Source organism: Myripristis murdjan, chromosome 24, assembly GCF_902150065.1.
Source record: "Myripristis murdjan chromosome 24, fMyrMur1.1, whole genome shotgun sequence".
NCBI classification, from domain to species: Eukaryota; Metazoa; Chordata; class Actinopteri; order Holocentriformes; family Holocentridae; genus Myripristis; species Myripristis murdjan.
Window position 1 is genome coordinate 20,076,191 of NC_044003.1, and position 17,409 is coordinate 20,093,599.

Consider the following 17,409-nt stretch of genomic DNA (forward strand, 5'->3'; position numbering starts at 1 on the left):
TGCAGTCAAGTTCTGCATAAGCCCAGTTCACTGTTATGTGTAGAGGTAGAAGGAAACTGAATCCTCTACTGGGTTTAATGATCTATATCAGTCATCCACAACTGCTTCTAAGATGTATGACGCCAATTTCTTTTGGTTGACAAATCAGTGGCATGGTGGTGTCAATGAATGCACAGCTTTTTATTAGACTTATTAGAGGATGTGATGACTGTTATCTCTCTAGCCAAATGAGCTGGGAATCTCACCAACATCTGTCCTCACTCTTCTCTCTTTTGGCAGAGTGCTAACTGAGTGTCATAAATATGCTGGCCACGGTGATCCCACTTGGAAACAGTGTATGTAAGTATGTGCGTATGTATGTATGTATGTATGTATGTATGTATGTATGAATTTATGTATGACTGTCCCTATAGGCGTGTGGGTGTGTATGCCTGTGCAGAGTCCAGTGTGTTCTGTTATGTCACTTTATACCTTTAGGAGCAGTAATTAAGGCAATAGAGCAAGGCAGTAATATGGGCATTTACAATGTTATAATAAATTACAGTGTGGATGGATGAAAAGGCCCAGTCTTTCACTGTCCTTTCTTGTGACTTTCTTTTTTCTCTCTCTATCTGTCTCAATCTTTCTTCCTCTGCACACATATACTGTACACCAAACCAGGGTCCATTTATTTGCCAGCCTCCACTCCGACCGCCAGGCCTTTGGGCTGTTAATGTCACTCAGAGAGTGGTGGTGCATGAGGCGGGGAACAAAGACCCTCTTCAGTCTTGCCTGCTCCCATACAACTGGCTACAGCCAGGCTCTCTTCTCAACGCGTGGCCATTAATTGTGGTGTACTAATCTTACTGAGTAGGTGCAGAGTATGAAAAGACAGAGGGAAAGTTAAACTGTATCTTAACGACAGCTCTTTACTTTGCTCTGGCCATTATGCCATTATCAACTTTTTCTAACAAGATCGAGAAAACCTTATTAACCTGTACATCTATCTATAGATAGCTATCTTTTTCTGTCTATATAGATAAATAGATAGATAGATCTAACACAGCTGCCCGCTGGCATTTCAGAATCCAGATCTGGACCACTGTCAACCATTTTGTGCTGTCTTTTTGCCCTTGCTAGGAGCCACTTTTTATGTGCTACAAAAGAAACCCCCACAAAAAGACAAAACAAGTTACTGCTGTTAACTAATTTGTAAAAACTGAACTTTTCCTTACTACATTAGCAACTAGCATACTTGTTTTCTAGTATTGCTAGGCTGACTTCAAACATCTATCAAATCATTATATCCTATCATCTAGTCCTGCCTCAGGGCTGAGTGTAAGCTCTCTTGTCATCAACATGCCCAAAGACACATTTCTAGCAGGTAGTGGTCCATATTTGCAGGTTTGCACAGACACTCTACTCAAACATGAAACAGTGAAATATAATAATATATTCCTTGAATATATTAAAGTACAGTAATACAAAACTTTATAACTTAAATTAAGGTATCCAGCTTACAAAGGATACCTGGCAAAGCCCAGATCTAGGCCAGTTGCATACAAGGACAAACCTAACATGTATTTGACTGTTACATCACTATATTATAGTGTACAGTTCCATGAGACCTTATTGACTCCAAATACGATCCATTAAAATATGGCAACGACAGAATGAATTTTCGAAACCAGAACTGGTTGTCAGCTTGGAAGCTGTGAAGCCAAGACTCTGTGAAGACTGATGTAACTCACCCACTGACCTGCAGTGTTTCACTCAGCCCATCTCCCAGTGTAAGAACACAGGAAGGCTCTAGCATCATATAATAGCTACTAATTTATGATATTTATTTCTGCAGAATAACTTAGGGGTCCCATCTTAATCTTCCTGCGACCCATCTTTGGGTCCCGACCTAGACTCTAAAAAAGACACTAGCCTTGTCTATAGGCGCTGAATGGGATCTGGTCAAAGTCTCTTTCTCCCTCTAGCTGGCCATTGTTGTGGGGCCTGATAAATATTTACTCTTCCCAGCTTGGCAGGGAAATGAGAGGGAGGGGAGTGAGTCCCATTGTGAGGAAGGGGTCAGAGACGCTGACAAGACAGCAGGGTCCTTCCTTCGCCACTGGCACCTAAAACCCCAATACACTATTGGCTCTGCACTGGGACAGAGCCTCTTCCAGTGATAGAGTAGAAACTCTAGGATTTGTATGCAGAGATTGTGTGAGAGTATGTGCAATGGAGATGGAGATGGAGAAAGAGAGAGAGAGAGCGAGAGCAAGAGAGAGAGAGAGAGAGAGTGAGAGAGAGGGATAGGAAGCAAAGAAAAGGAGGCAGAGAGGGAGAGAAACACTTAAGAAACAACCACAGAAAAGAGAGAGAGAGAGCTTTTGAAAAGGAGAGTAGAAAAGGTTCCCCTTTGAGATCTGTTTACATGACAGACCACCAGCGGAACTGACAAGACAATAGAGCAAAGAGGAACCACAACACCAGACAATGTGGACAAAGGGAAAGAGGCGCTGGTGTTTTGAATCCACGTCCCTTCAGGCATCGTCCCCACTTACCCGCTCCTTAACAAAAGAAACCCAATAGTCATGTCGCCAAAAAAAAAAAGAACGAAACTCTCCAGAGCTTTGCACAGACAGCCACATTCAAATGATCAATGTCAAAGGAACAACATTTGTTTAATAATCAAAATTCCTTCTGAAATGAAAAAGAATTGCTGTCGGTAGCATTATTCAAGAAAGCAAATACAGTCACATCAACACTGCTTTGTAGGAAGTCCAGAAAAAATGAGTGACTAAGCACCAGCCAGCCACATTTGGCCCTGTAGTGAAAACCAAGTTTTAACCCTTTAGATGAAATCACTACAACCCACTCTCCATTTTCCCTTTGTGCTCCTCACTGTCCCACGACACAGAGAAACTCCATTAAAGCTCCCCATTAAAAGTCAATGAGGAGTACATGGAAAACTTCACTCACTAAGACCAACAACTTAATGTGTTTAGATCTCGATTACTGAAAAAATAAACTGTCACATAGACATACATGCACACATACGGCCAGCCTGGTGTCAACCACAGATGTACAGGCCAAACATGGTGCTACTGCACTGTGATCAAGACCAGTCTTTCTTAAACAAAACCTCGGGACCTAAAACAATAAACAGAGCTCAGATTTACATTGATCTGAAGTTATATGACCGTGCCTTTTCTTCATTTATCATTTCCTCTCCCATTCCCTGGATTCCCTGACTAGAAGATCTGCTTCCTGTCTGGTGAAGACTTGGAAATTAACAGAGACTGGGGTGAACTCTGCGGGACCAAGAGCTAACTTTTCTCTGACTATGGGCTGAATCATTCATGCGGCTTGTGAAACTATGTATTTTGTTCTGACTTGTGTTGCTGAATGTGTTTTGAGCAGAGAGCAGGGCGAGTGGGGCAACATGTAGCAGAACAACTGGTGTGCAGCAGACAGTGTGCATGTGTGTGTGTAGCGTGCATGAAAGACACAGAGAGCTATCCAAGGCCTTTCATCGGGACAATAACATTTGAGTCTCTAAAACTGAAGCCCAGAACATTGCTTTTCCACAGGTGTTGCAAATGCATTTTTCACTGCTCATATCATATCCTAATGCTTACTTTTCAGTGCTGATCCATAAATATTTTAACTGTCAATCTGATTGATATTTAACTCAGTTTACTTGCTTGCTTTGATTTCTGTAACACTACATGTGGCTATCAATATTTTAGTTTTGAGAGAGAACTGGTTGTGAACCATGAGACAATCTTTTAACCAGAAAGTCACAGGTTCAGTTTCTGCAACAGACATTATGCTATCTGTGCATAACACATTAAGTGCTCAATACAACATTAGTCCTTATAATATAACATGCAGTTATTGGTCCTAAATCCAGACTCAGTGATTGTCTGATCATCCACGATGGAGAGACACTGATGTGTCACAGAATGGGTGCCCCAACATTTTGCTCAAATGTTGGGACCTAAAAAATGAATAACAAAAAATGATTCCCTCCTTTTAAAATGATATCTAATCAAGGTTTTCCCCATAACACAAACTAGATGCATGTTTCAAATGGATGTAATTTAAATGCAAATACACTTTTCACATATTCTTGTAATATGATAATAATGTGATTATAATTCACTTCAAGTAAAAATCAAAAACACTGAGAATATATAGGATTTTCCAAAGCATCCGTTACTAAGCAAGACACCACATTCACGTCACCCAAAATGTTTCATCATGTATGATGATGAAACATTTTTGATGTTTTTATTAGCACTTGCTGTCAATAAGCCAGGAAAGGTTGATCAATCGCATAAATCAGAGTTTGAATAGATCTCAACGGAAATCATGCTCAAGCTTGAGAGCCTATAGCTTCCAGTTGTGCTTAGGCACTGATGTCATTTCACTGCACCTGCATCTCGTTATATCAAGGAGTGGTGCATTGATCATGTGTTCTTAGCGCCTGCCTAACAAGCTCATCGAGAAACACAACAGATTATTAAAATCAACATATCATAAATTTTAATGAAGACATCATCCCGAGCCTTTGCAGCTGAAGCTTCTAATGAAACAAACAACATGAGACTGTCTGCCAACTGGGCTATTGGACATGAATCTGCTGCCAGAGGCGTATCAAGACAGACATACTGTAGTGTAGATAAACATCCCCTAACCCCTCATTAGGCTAATAAAGCCTGGTGAATAACCTGAGGCCATGGATGATGGAGCAGCAGCCATTTACAACTCTCCAGGATCAAAGCAAGGAGGCTCTCTTTCGTGTGTGTGTGTGTGTGTGTGTGTGAGAGAGAGAGAGAGAGAGAGAGAGAGAGAGAGAGAGAGAGAGAGAGAGAGAGAGAGAGAGATGTGGAGAGAGAGGCAGAGTGAGCTGACAGCCGGCTCAGCCTGTAAGGTTCAGTCAGCCTAGTAATCAAGCGTTCCCATGCACGAGACAGTCAACACAGCTGCTAGCGAAGTACAGGGAGGGCCATTGGTTACGTGCAGACATGTTTGACTCAGCAAGCTAGGGAACATTTCAGCCTCATTGTAAATCACAAAATTCTTCTGCCAAAAAGGCTCTTACCTTAAATGTTTTCCTCTCAACAACTTTTTCTCCTGTTGTTTTGGATTTGGGGAGGACGACAAATCTCTTTGTATGTGCCGTGTATGTTTGTTGAAGGAAAACATCGGAGATCAACAATTTACTGAATCCACCGCTGATGGAAGCTTCTTGATAAAGTGGGCTGCTTTGACAAAAGGACACTCAGCCTTGAACATAAAATCCTAAAAAAAAATCCATAATTTATATATTAATTCTCATTGAGCTCAAAGCCATGATACCGGTGGGTCCAACCATGACATCTGCTGACTGTAAGGATTACTGCAATTGGTGTAAAACACTTAATTTAAACTTTGCTGCAGCTTTTGAGTTGCACTGAGTTCATTGTTGCAACTTAGGATATCATTAAGGGCATTAAGGGTTTTACAAATCTTTGCCATTTAAAAACAAGCAGCAGACAGAAAACATTAACTGTCTTATTCATTTTAGGTATTTTGGATCGTCAGCTACTTAACCTTGAGTAACACATCTTCCATGAGAAACACTGAAAATCAAATGAGAAAGCAAATGTATTTACAGCTGAAACACAGCTGATTACCTGAGTCTTCCTGGGCTGGTTTGGTCCAAATTGAGCATCTTATGATACTGCTTCCTACCCTATTGCACTGCAACATGATATTTGCTCACTTTTCTCGCATTTATTAGTTTTATGCACATCTCATCATAACAATGACAAACTGTACCGCCATAAAATAAGCAAAGGATGCCACTTTTCATTTGACAAACCACTTGTTTGTTTTCTTGTCAGCTTATCATCAAAAAAAGAGGAACTTATGGATTCCCTCTTCAACACATTTTTAAGAATGGAGTTGGCACTACATTCGATGTAAAAATGTGTCTAGATATCAAAAAACTCTGAGACGGCTGTGAGGCCTCACGACCACGTAGCTGTTGGCAACAAAAGATGAACGGGCCGGCGCTGAAGCCTTCTGTCCTTCAGGATCAACAGACCCTGCCCATGTTACAAAACAAACCCAGCTGCAAATTTTCTTACTGGGCTCCAACACGACGACCTCTCTCTCTTTCTCCCTCTCATACACACACACACACACACACACACACACACACACACACACACACACACACACACACACACACACACACACACACACACACACACACACGCACACACACAATAATAAATGAATAGAGGAAGGCATGCACACATAAGCTCTTACATATGTAGGCCTGACTGTACACTCACATCAAAAGGTGTGCAAGTTAGCACACACACACACACACAAATAATAGAACACACAAGCTACCAAATGCTACTCATGCACACTTTCACACATACATATATAAATATACATATGCACATGTTTGCCTTCTCTCCTACATAGCATGACAAGACGGACAATGTGAAAGAAAGAGGAGGAAGATCAGCCTGGCCTCCAACTTGAACCTGCGAGGACTCTTTGTGAACAGGGAGAGTTGCTGGCTGTCTGACACGGCCCTGAAAGCCTTTCAGCAGGTCAGGTCAGAGCAAAAGAGAGAGAGAGATTGAGTGAGTGCAAGAGAGAAATGTGTCTGTGCGTGTGTGGGTGTGTGTCAAAGCAGGAAGCTAAGAGAGACCAAGTTACTGAGACGTGTGAGTCTGAATTTATACTTGGGCATGAAGTCATTTGTTGAGGAAAAAGAAACTCAGTTCACCCTTTACAACTGTTTACACACAATTTCTTGGTGGGAATAATTTGCAAGCAGTTATACAACTTCACACAATCACCATTACATAAATGGGAATGGCATGTGTGAATTTGCCAGTCACAAATAATGAGTAGGGTGTTCAATGTGGTGTATGCGTTTTTTCCTCAGACAAGTTATTTCTTCCTGGAAAATGAATCCATCTGAAAGGTCCGTAAGCTGCAAGCCGTAGGTAAACACCTTCACCTTTGTCGCTGACCCAGTTGTAGCAAGGTGAAGAATAAACATGCTCGACTTTTACCGGAGGCCTGTCTGGGCTTGCCAGACAGAGTGAGACAGGGTGGGGGGAAGGAAGAGGACAAGGAACAGGCTCTTTTCCTCTTCTGTAGTTCCTAGCATTGTGCTGCTGTCCTTTGCACATTTTCTAGCTTGTTTGTGATTATGAGACACGCACTGATATTTTCTTCAGTCACCCTAATTGTAAATTATTCCTTGTACTGAAGGGAGCGGGGATTGAGTTTGGGTTTATGATCAATATAAGGCTTGGCCGATTATTTCACATGATTTCACAGTAGGTCACTGAAACAAATAATCATCAGCCCCACCATAATTCACAGCACTGCTCGTGGTGCATCACTTACCTCATTTACTCCTTTTGAAAATCAAGTCTCATTTAAAAAATAAATAAAAAAAATAACATAAAAAAATATTCCAAGGTTTCACATTAGCTTATTAGCTTGCTGGATATGGAAAGGGAGGGGTATCTAGTATTGGGTTGAGTATAGTGTACAAAGTCCCTGACAAAAATTGAAATTGAAACCCAGGTTTCGCTGTTGTCCAGTAATCCTAAATACAAAGTAGCAAACAAAATAAGATGTCTTACCTGTAGGATGACAATGGACCATGCTCCCCACCTATTCATGCGTTCGGATTCTCAATCTCTTTACAGCAACGGGTAAATCTGTGGGAAGACACAAAGACAGTCACTTTTTTTTCCAGGAGATCAACAAGAACCAAAACAGAGAGCTCAACTGGGATTGTTGTGGGACAAAGTCCAAAATGACCCTCAGGCACCACTGTGATGAAAAATGAGGAGGGAAAACAGTGAGTTACTCTTGCCTTCTCATTATGTCTAAGCATCGCTGTGATAGACTGTTCACTCCGGTTTGTACATGATGGCATTTCGTGGGTTTCAGATCTCCAAATAAGGGCTTAAAACCTGTTCGCCACTCAGTGTATAATGTCTCCAGAAACTACAAATGAAAACCATTACACTTAGTCCAATTGTTTAAGTTACCCTCTCTCTTAATCTTTCTTGCATTTTCCAAACAATTCATCCAGGGTGTTGATTAATGGTGCAGCAGCACTGCACCAAGAATGTGAAAAGTAGGACTTCTAAAATTGTTACAACTGTACCTTGTAGGAAAACACTCAGGGCTAATTTTCCATGAAAATCCTCTGGAAACGATCAATTCAAAGATTGCCAGCTATAGAGACTGGCCCACAAAACAAGCAACAGGAGGGAAATTGTTTTAATTGGCAGGGAGGAGTGGAGAAAGAGAGAGAATGTGACACATGCCTCCTGGGGTTTTCAAAAAGAGCACAGGACCTCTCCGAGCCTAGCGGCTGCAACACACACTCACACACACACACACACACACACACACACACGCACACATACACACACACACGCACCATCAGACCACAACGCAAACAAAAACACACACATGTTGTGGTAAACCTACACATCTTTTCCTCAACCACCTTGACCTTCCAGCTGGGAGGTCACCAAACTGCCGGGTCCTCTCAGTCCGTTAATAAGGTTTGGGGAGGTCACTTAATGGTGAGGATTACAAATACTGACAGAACAACAATTACAATTACACACACACACACACACACACACACACTTTATTCTGTACTTGTGAGGTAAATTCCATTGAATATTGTTAATCCAGACCTTCATCAGAAGCTTCATCAGTAAAAACCTCGGCTGTTTAGAGTAGAATGAATGAATGAACTGCTGTGTCTGGCTATAAAGTGGTCAATCCCACATACAATTTCAAGACACTCTTACAGAAAAACAACCAATAATTAATGAAGTAAAATTTCCAAAATTTAATACAGCTGAATTAATATCTGTTTCTAGTGAAACGTGAGGTCTGGAGGCCATGGGACACAGGCAGATGGATACAAGCCTAATATAAGCAATCCATCCATAGCCTTCCCTCCCCAGTTTCTTGCAGATAGCTTGATATTTAACATACAGAAAAGAAAAAAAAAATCTGATTGATTAACCCTGACAACATCCTGAGCAATGATTACTGTATTTACTATTTTCCCACTCCATTTAAACTAAAAAAAGACACATATTTCACAGTAAGGAGAGGAGAGGAGGAGGGTAGAGGACTAACAAGAGGAAACAAGAGGTGATGATTTGACTGGTAAGGAGGAGAGGAGATGAGAAGGGCAGATAGGAGGTGACAGAAGACTATGTGCTCCTGCCTGTGACGCCAGCTCAGGAAGGGACAGGTAGCCTAATAACAGGATTATGATACATCCTTGGCTAGGGCTAATGGTGCCCCAAAACAAGAGGGCCTTTCAAAACCAACATATGGTCCACATCACCAATTACCAAGGTGTGCTACGACGGGGAGAAGATGAAGAGAGTGGTAGCCACTGAGGGGGTTAAATATGGACAGATGAGGAGAAAGGGGACTTTTAGTTAATTTAGAGTAATGACCTGAGGTCAGAGGGTTCTAGTTAACCCACTGTAATGGTTATAAACTCAGTCCGCCTCAGTTCAACAGAGGTTCTTACCCCAACCCCCCTGCCTCACATTGTGGAAATGTGAGAGTAGACAACAAAATTATTAAAAGATGGTCAAAATAACAGAGAATTCACACATGGACAACACTGCGGAGACACACTTTTGGAGAAACAACTGCTTACAATCCTTGTGTCTTGGCATTCTTTGGGCAAGAGAGTAAAACAAGCTTGAATTTTGTGATCCTAATAAATTGCACCAAAAGAGACGTTTTAATGAAGAACATGTTTCCTGTGTATTTTTCTTCACATATTCTGGCTTTAAGTTCTATGCATATCTATCATATACAGTGTGTCCCATGTGGTAAGGAACAGAAAGGAATGTTATTAATTTTTGGCAAGGAAATAAATCTGGTTTTATATCTAGGCCTATTATACAGACAAACTAAGGTAGAAAGGAAAACTATGCTCAAGGACAAACACAAAAGATGTGATTATTTCTAAAGGAACTACGCAAGTGAGTTATTAAGATGATCATAGATTGCTTCATCAATAACCAGGCAAAGATACTTCAACCAGTCCAGTTTTTGTAGGAGCTTTATTTCAGAGATTGGAGTTTCTTACAGCAAAGAAATGTCACTAGTTTTATATCACACATCAGCATGTGAGATATAAAACTTTGGGTCCTACTCAGCAAAATTACTGATTCATAGAGAATTCCTGTCCTGCAGAGGAAGAACAGGACACGCAGTAAGTGATGAAAGTTGCAAGATAGAAAGAAGGTGACACCCAAAGGGAATATACAATAAATAAGGTAAATGAAGAAATGCCAGTAAGATTATATGAAGCAAGAATAAAAAAGGAGAAATTATATAACAAGTATAGAGGTTACTAATGAAGCTTGTTTAAATTTTATGCATTCCACTTTCAAAATGCCCACAACCTCTGAGCAACAGCTTACTACAGACAAATGACTATAGTGTGTTGAAGGCTTACGTGTTAATTTAGTTTAAGTCCCAGAAAGACCTAGGTTGACCCTAATTAATTCACACACACCCATCTCAGAGACAATTCCCATCTACCCTGAGTCACTGGTAGGCCCAGGCCCAGCATCTACGCGCCAATTACTCCAATGAGGTTTGGCTCAAGTCACAGTCAACTCTCATTTCCAGGAGAGTCACTCCAATTCTGTGGATTCAAATCCAGGAATCTCCCTCCAAACATGGAAATCCCTCCAGGACTTTTGTGTGAAGCCAGGATTGGGGCTGTATACGAGACATTGGCAACAGCACTCTTCCAAGAGGGAAGCTAATCAAAACTGCAAGTAATTATCGTTTCACAACAGGAGGGATAGGCTAAATGGAACAACTTCACAAATTCCTACACCTTTGCACAATTCAGAAAAAATGGCCCCTTTGAGTTGGAGAAGACACAAACAATCTGTTGATTCAGTGGCAGAATCCTTTCCCCTAAGCCGCTATTTGTTTTAGCAGTGACGACATGAGGGGAGGAATTCGGGCAATGCCTGTGTATCGCAGGCTCATTTCCTCCAAACGAGAGCCATCTCCAGACAGACAAGACAGCACAGAGGTCTGGTTTATTCCCGCGGCTCAAGCTCCGGGACGGCCAGGATCCTGTGGCCATGTTAAACACTGGCATTCCTTTGCTGTGACATACACACATTGTTGTTAGTACACCCATACACATGCACACATACATCCAGATATACTAAGATATACTAAGTCATAGACACATGTGGATAGAAGTCTGCCAAACACACTCACACCAAACCCCTGGCCACATTTCTCATCCATTCCCTTGGTAACAAAATCCAAGAAGGAAAAAAAGGTAAACAACAAATCATCTTGCCTGGATGCAACGAAAGTGTGTTTGTGTGTGTTTTACTCTGCTGAGAAACATGTAACGGCATGAAGCATCCATCCATGCAAAGACTGCAGCACTTCGCCAATCAGATGTAAACTGAATTTTCCACTGATCTGAATAGACTGCCACAAAGATAAAAATGCCATCACTCATCGCTTGTTTGTTCTGTCTGTTTAAGGAGAAGCACCTAAACTTGATTGGCTCTTAAGATAATAAATTCATCACAAGCTGCTCTGAGATAAGAGGGGAACTATCTTTGAGCACACCCTAATCCCTCCTCTATTTTGTTTTTCAAAGAATATTTTGTGTGGTACTTGGAGGAATGGCTCACAGCCTATAGGATTCAAAAGGGCTTACTATCTTGTCGTGAACAAATGGAAGTCTCTCCCAATTGTAAGGGATCAAAGTAAACTCATAACTGCCCTGCTCTCAAGTAGAAAATGAAAAGCGTGAAAAGCCAAAGCACGCTCTCGCTGAGATGGGATCAAGTCAGCCTCAAGCGGCCTTGAGAAAACTCTGCTTGTCCAAAAGCGGATCTATGCCAAGAATTACTGTGGCACTTTGCCTTTCTCTCTCCCTTTCTCTATCCCTCCTTGATATTTTCCACTGCTAGGTCAATTTTATCCTGCCAGTTTACATGCCAGTAAAAGTCAATATACGATAAAAAAAAAAAAATGCATAAATGAAAGAGCACTTAAGGATGCTTTTTAAAGTGCTCCGCAGTCAAGGACACTAAAAAAAAAGTGAAAAGGCCCGGCCAAGGAAGCAGATTAGCAACCTCTGCAGTTCATGGATGTCTGCCAAGAATCATCTATCCATTCCTCACCCCAGTTGTGTCTTATTTCAGCTGTTTGATTTCATGGTAGATATGTAAATTGTCTCTGAGAGTGACACTGCAGCCTGTATAGGACAAGTCATTGCTTTAAGGCAGCAAAAAAAAAAAATGGGAAAAAAAATAATAAGCCTGTATCAGATGACATGAGGTTATCATCATGAGAAATCTCCAGTGATGAAAGGAGTGGAGTAGAGGAAGAGAAGCATAAGAGCACAAGAACAGCAAGACCAAAACAGGCTAAAACAATTTGTAATAAACAAATCATATGATTACAGCACAGGGAACTGTGTTAAAAGGGATGAATGCCCTTTTGGAGTAAAACCATCTCCAAGAGTTAATCATATTACTGTACTAGCTGCCTGACTGAATATGACTACTGGAATACCTTCACCAGTCGTAAAACACACTCAGATGAATACACACAACAGCAGGTAAGTGTGTATCCACCCACACACCTGCACATTGATTCAAGCTTCAATACCATATATATTATCTTTTCCAAGATAAATAAGAGAATAGCAAATTAATAGAAGTACACTGGTATATACTGGGTCAAGGAACTTTTCTTTCACAAGAAAGAAAAACTTATCAGACAACACGCAATTCTTTTCCCTCTGGAAACTGGCCTCCAGACTTTGTCATCCAAGGCCACTGACTTGAATCATTAACCATAAGGAAGTGTGGCATGTGTGAGTACCAATAAATCAGTAATTAACATGAAAACTATTGGCACTCAAAGTCAAAAGTTGCTTTACACAACAACACTAACCCTAAGTCACCTTCTCAGATTATAGCAAGAACTCTAAAAAGGTTGCAGAGATTTTATGAACATTTGTAATAGTATTAATTATAATGTGATAATGACATAACAGTATTTCTGGGTTTCTTATGAATTGACAAGGTAAGTTCAAGATGCACTGGGTTGACACCTGAGAAGGATCAATCAAGCAGATTTGTCTTGTGGTTCTATTTCTGTTTTTCCAGTGGAATGACAAATGGCAGCCTGAACTGAACAGAGCACATGAGAGGGGGAACTGCCACCCGGCGCCGCTGCAGCTGTTCCTGTGTGCCTTGGTACCATCACTGTTTGTGTTCCCAGGAGAGGCGGACAAAGCGCTTCCAGGTTGAGTGCTAACCTGCCTTCTCATTACCAGAGGTCAGCCTGCTGGAACACAGCACTGACCTCTCATGCCAAGGGTTACTGAGAGAAGAAGAGACTGGGAAGGGAGATGAATTGGAGGGGGTAAGAGAGCAGGGGAGAAGGTGAGTGAGGGTTAAGACTAAAAAATCCTCAATCCATCTCATCCTTCAGTTCATTTAACCCCCTCACCCACTTCATGACCAGTGTTAAAGATCTTCCTTGTCTGACATTCCATGGCGTGACAAAAATCCTCTTCTTGATGGCTGCCTTTCTTGTGGCTCCTATTAATGCCCTTTACCGGGAAGTAAGGCTGACTTAAATTCACTAAATAAGGCTGCTGGGTTGGATTTGAGACACTAATTTGAATGTTTTCTTCTGTCACTCCCTCATACTTCCAAGTTTAGAGTTTGGCATTCAGCTTAGTCCACGGTGAATGCCTATAGATGGCATTGCTCTTAGATCACAGCACGCTCATTAGCTATGCCCTGCTGTTGCGTTCACTCAAACCAGACCAAAGATGTGATCGAGTGGAAACTCAAAGAGGGCTAAGGGAGGGAGGAAGAGTGAACTGATATGTTTCCTTGGACAAGGCAGACCTAATAATGACTTCCTGTACTTAGTGAGGAAAACAAAACTAAGAGAGGCACTGCAAACAATGGTGCAAACCCAAATGTTATCCAAGAACTCTTCAATGCAAGGGCCGCAGTGTAATCCATTTTTAAGGTTATGTAGACACCAGGGTTATATGTGCACGTGTGTGTTTCAGGGGGGCATTCACTACAAAATCCAACATCTGGATCTTGTAGTGCATGCCTTTGGAGTTTCTGACAGTCTCCTTTGACTCGATTGAGCAAAAACCCCCTCTTGGTCCATCCGTACCCCTCCTTCTTACTTGCTTCTTCCTCCTTCTCCTCCCATCCTCCATCCTCTCTCCTTCAGGACCATGTGAAAAATCCCAATTACCAGTAATTCGAGAAGGGCACATGATTTGACATGAACTTGGAATATGCAAAACACAGGAATCGTGAGCAAGAGCCATGCTGAAATGTGATTGAATGCGTCAGCAGGTTGTAAAAGCGCCCCTCAAGATCAATGTAATTATGAAAGCTTTACGTGCAAGACTTTCCGGACTGAGAAGCAAAGAAGGAGGAGGAGGTGCCGTTAGCATTACGTTCCACCAACAGAGCCCCCTTTCAACCAAACAAGTGGAGAACAAGCAAGGTCTTCCAGCTGCCTTCCATCAACAGCTATAATAGATGAGGGGAAAAAAAGAAGGGACGAAAGAAAAGAGGTCTACAACACCTGCAGGAGGGTGCCAGCAAACAGGCCTGGGTCCTCCAGCCCCACAGTGATGCACTCTATAAATCCTTGTGATTAGCTACAGTAGCAGGCCAAGTGGCACTTAAATCAAACCCCAAAGGGGAAATGGCTGTGACCTCGAAGCTTTGGAAATGTAATTTAGGGGCGACTGATCATTACCAAAACAAAGCTTGTTCTGTTCTCATGTAAGAGAGGATGGAATGAGGAAGGGAGCGATAGAGGTGTATGGGACGGAGAAGAGGACTTGCAAGTTTACAAAAATAAGACCCATTGTTCAAGTGTTCATGTAAAAAAGTAAAAATAAGCCCCTTTTGAATAGCAGTTTCAAATAAAGTAACAGTAATCTTAAACTGCGGGTAACTTACTTATTACTTATTATTTTGGGAAGACCTAGGTGTATATTGGCCATTATCTTTCTAGAGACAGCCCAATTTTGGAAAATTGCTTAAATTTATGGTTCCTGCTTTTGGTCCAAAATAAAGACTAGCATTTACCCATTCTTTGTACTTTTCTTTAAAAAATATTTATTATACTGTGCAACAACAAAAGTTTGACAGTAAAAATGAAGGGATGTAGATGGATAGCTGGGAATCAGACTCACATCCGTGACACTGCACAATCCACTGATCTGTGAGTGCCAGTACACCACAATGTTAGCCAAAACCAGAGCTACCCAATAAAGGAGAATGTGATTGACCCCAGAGACGAAGATTCCACGAATCACAATAAAACCCTCCAAGTGAAGTACCGCAGAGGAAGGAGGCCTGAGTCTGGTATGGAGTCTCCAGAGGTCCATAAAACCTGCTGTGTTTACTGTTAAGGGAGGGATGGCACAGCTCAGGTCAGGCCTGACAGGGTTTTGTACAGCTGACAGAGACCAGACTCAGTCACAAAGTCACGTTATGAGCACATCCAATATTTCTCCCTAAAATTTTGAAATAGATCTTGGCTGTGAAGAAACTGTATTCGGAAAGAAAATTGTACATAATTAGATGGCAGCACATGGTAATTACATAGGATGTACAATACTTCTTGTCCAATTACCCAAGCCTCTGTCAGCCGGATATTGAAAAAAGGCATCTGCAATGCATATACAAATTATTTCTGATGACTTCACATTCCTAGACTCTGGACAATTTTATATGACATTTCCTCTCACTGTTTCTGGTTAGGGTGGGGCAATTGAAAACACTAGATCGCGGATCAGCGATGGACTCACTGAATGACTGGTGGAAATTTCTTGCCAATTTTCCTGCCCAGTCAAATTATGTTGATATTTGTGTATTTAAGAAGTCACCTAGTGGAAGAGTGTCAGGCTTTCTTCCAACTCCAACATAGACCACTGCCTTTATAAAAGATCATCTCGCCTTGACTATGGAATCCTAAAATATCACAAATTCCATTATTTGTTTAGGTCCTGTTGATCTTAGCATGACATGACAACTTAAGCTAATGTAAAAACCCTAATTTCAGCATATTCTTTCTAAACATTGCAGCAAGGACTATACCTGAAACAATTTCTTGAAGTCACTGCACTTTTGTGCTGCCTTCTTCTTTGTCATTTGTCATTATACCTTCCAGTAAGTAGTAAAACAAAACACAAATTAATTTTAAGGATAACTACTTTATTTCTCCTCACTTTTGCCATAATGATTGTGTTGAAAATGTCATCATTTACTTCACAGTAGAGCTTGCATAAGTCCAGGTTGCTAACACCCAGGGTAATGGGTAAACTCCTGAATCCAAGACACAATTAAATCACATCTGTTCAACAAAATAACACTCATGTTGCAATGTGACCCTCCTACATTCATTGTCCAATTACTCATTACCTGAAACTTTATTTAATTTGGCATAAGACAAATGTGAGTTCATTTGCATGTACAATGGTAATGTAGGATCCATTAGATGGCCCTTAATTACGACTGTTAAAAAAAACGAAGAAGAAAAGAAAAGAAAAAACATGTTCCTAATGATAATTGCCCTTTGGATTCAGCTGTTGCAGTAATCTGTTTCCTTTTGATTCTCCATTTACATTCCAGTGCCCAAGAGCTATATAAGTGAGGAGATCAAATTTTTAACACAATCAATTGTCATGATGTCAAATTGCAACCAATGATGATGTTTAAACTGTCAGCATGTTGGTTTATTGCTATATCCTTTTGTTGTATCCTACTACTATTTGATACAACACCAGCTCAAATTTTCTCACTAAGATTATTAGACTTTAATTTTATGATCTTTTATGGTTAAGCGATGTGGGCTTGTTGCCAGAGGATTGACAGCTAAAATCTCCTGACTTGCTGGGAATGTGAAGGTCTGGGTGGGGTACATGACTAGCTAAAGCTCTCCCATAGCAACAAAATGGACACCAACAGGGAACAGTCTGTCATCGTCAAGCCTCAACTCCTTACATCGCAGACACACATGAACACAAACCAGTCCACACAAATATGCATATACAAATACACAAATGAATTGAAAGATAGTGCATTCAGAGGTACAAAAGGACACCAAAACAACCATGCATTCTCACAAACACGCCTCAGTTCAAACACTATCCAGACAAATACTCTGGAGTTGCCCTTGACAGCTGAGGAGATCCTGAGAGAGGTTTTCACATCAGCCCTGGCAGCTCGGGACGATCAAGAGTAGAGTCTTACAGGGTGACGTAAGACTTTCACATCCTTGCCAAGAGCT

General features: G+C 41.2%; 1 protein-coding gene across 2 annotated transcripts in view; it reads right to left on the reverse strand.

Annotated features, from left to right (window-relative positions):
* Positions 1 to 17,409, reverse strand: part of disp1 (dispatched homolog 1 (Drosophila)) — a 96,610-nt gene that overhangs the window by 61,754 nt on the left and 17,447 nt on the right. For both annotated transcript variants that reach the window (XM_030047006.1, XM_030047004.1), the window contains exon 3: positions 7,647 to 7,724. The gene's annotated coding sequence lies outside the window, so the exon portion shown is untranslated. The remainder of the gene's footprint in view (positions 1 to 7,646; positions 7,725 to 17,409) is intronic.